The following is a 2679-nucleotide window of genomic DNA, read 5'->3' on the forward strand; positions in this document are numbered from 1 at the left end:
ATGTCGGTGGTAGTCTGATAGGGATTGCATTAAATCTGTACAGCAATTTTGGGAGTATGGCCATATTCACAATGTTGGTTCTGCCTATTCAGGAGCATGGGATATCTTTCCATTTTCTGAAATCCTCCAGAGGCAGTTCTACCCTTGAAGGAATATACCTAACTAAGCTATAACCATTGAGCTTAGGACAACGAGCCGTCCACCTACGGACTAATATACAGCCATTTTAATTTGCTAAACTATGGAGTCTTGGTTACTCTTCTCTCATTGCTGAAACAAAATATCCAACACCCAAGTTAAAAAAGGGACAAGTTTATTTAGCTCCCAGTTTTGAGGTTTCAGTCTATACTTGGCTGGCCTAAGGCAGAGTGGCACATGGCAGATGGCAGCAGTTCATGACAGTGGAAAACAACAAAAGCAGCAAGAGCAAAAATGGGAGGAGTGGCAGAAAGAAAGCTTCTTTCCCTCCCTAATATTGTATGAGGCTGCCCACCCCAGGCTGGGGTAGCATTCACATTCATATTCCCAATATTAGACCATGACTTAATCCAACATTCTAGAAGCTTTCTCCATGCCTGCATGAGGCTTTAGAGGGGTCAACTAGACACAAACTGTAACTCATGGTTCCAAAGGTAATCCCTTCTGTTCAGGAACCTAGAAGGAAGAACAGATAAAAATTATATATGGATCACAGAGTCAGGTATATGTACCACAAAAAGCAATAACGTTTTAAAACCAAACCTAAGGAAGTGAAAATTCATAAACTCCCTAGCAGAGTTTCAAAACAATCATCTTAAGCCCAGGAAGCTATGAGGTGGCAAAGAGACAAATAAACTAAACTGAAAAAATACAAATAATATGAGAAGTTTATTTCTTTTCAAAAGAAAACAGAGATCTTTAAAAAGAACCAAACAGAAACCATGAAACTAATACAACTATTGAACTAAAAATTCAGTAGAAAATTTCAAAACCAGACACTCTTTTAAAAAGAAAGAACCAGTGAAACCAACAGCAAGTCTTTTGAAATTACTCAGAAGAAAAAAATAGAATGGAAGTCAGATTATATAACTTATAAAATACCATGAAGTGAAACATTGCATCATTCTTAAGTGGAAGACAGAAAAAATTTTATTCAAAGAAATAGTGACTAAAGACTTCTAAATCTGAGGAAGGAAATGAACATTTTGTTCAGGGGACCCAGTGTCCTCAGGGTATATATAATGCATATATATATATATATATATATATATATATATATATATAATCAAAATGTATGACTAGAAGTCTACACCAAGAGATTTACACTAAGTTATAACTAAAGTTTTAAAAGTCGTAGACAAAACAAACTTTGAAATGAACAAGCAAAAGTGAAGTACCACATAAAAGGGAATCACTGTATGAAATATCAGCAAATTTCTTAGCAGAAACCTCAAAGACCAAAAAAGAATGACGTAATAGTACTTGGGGACCCCCCAAAATAGCCTCAACCAACAATACCTGAAAAAATTATCCATCAAAAATTAAAGGACATAATAAGTCTTCCTCAGGCAAAAACAAACATAATCTATTATTACAACTACCTGAAAAGTTTTGCTATAGTTATTCAACTTGAGAAAAAGGCTCACACACAAAATATCAGCATATTGAAGTAAAACTTTCACTTTGTAAGTTTAACATAAAGGGAAGGTAAGAAAATTATAACACTATAATGCGGAACATACACTTTAATGCTATATGTAAATTAGAAGACATAATAGTGACAGAAATTTTTAAGTCAAATACAATATCTAAAGAAATATAATCTGACATCAATTACATAGTGTGTATGTGGAGAAGGGAATACAGTGTAGAACATCTTAAGAGAGTAGACCAAAACACAAGCCAGAAAGAAATCACCATGGCATAGAAGAAAGAAAAACTAATAAGAGAGAAACAAACTCATTAATAAATTGTAATAATTATATGTACACTATATATGCATAGAACTAGAGATCAAATATATAAAGCAAATATTGACAGGTAAAAGAATTTGACAGGAACACTATAATAGTAGTGATTTTTAAAGTCCACTTTTTAAAGACATATAGCTCAACCAAACAAATGTTAAATAAGTAAATGGGGAATTTTAACACTGTAGAGAATTGGTCCTAAGGAAAATATAGAAAATTCCACCCAACAACAGTAGAATATACATTTTTTCTCAAATGTACATAGGACATTCTCTGTAGTGGATAATAGGCAAAAACATGCTAACAGGTTTAAAGCTATTGCTATCAAAGACCTTTTCCAACCATAGTTAGTGAAACTATAAATAGTAAATGGAAAACTGGAAAATTCCTAAATATGTGGAATTTGACACACACAATCATTTGTTAATTAACCAATGAGAGAAAAAATAGGAAATTACAAATGTCTAAGACAAGCAAAAGTACAAAGAACATACTAAAACTTGTGAAATTCAACAAATGCAACTTTAAGTGTGAAATTTGTAGTGATAAATGCCTACATTTAAAAAGAATAAAGTTCTTATATAAAAAACTAAATTCAAGGAATTTCAAAGATGAGGAAAAAACAGACCTAGCAGAAGAAAGGAAATAAAGATAATAACATAAGAAATTAAATACAGAATAGTAAAACAATACAGAAAAATCAAAATTAAAAGATTAAAAAAAGAGAGCC

Source organism: Octodon degus, unplaced genomic scaffold, assembly GCF_000260255.1.
Source record: "Octodon degus isolate 3935 unplaced genomic scaffold, OctDeg1.0 scaffold00166, whole genome shotgun sequence".
Taxonomy (NCBI): Eukaryota; Metazoa; Chordata; class Mammalia; order Rodentia; family Octodontidae; genus Octodon; species Octodon degus.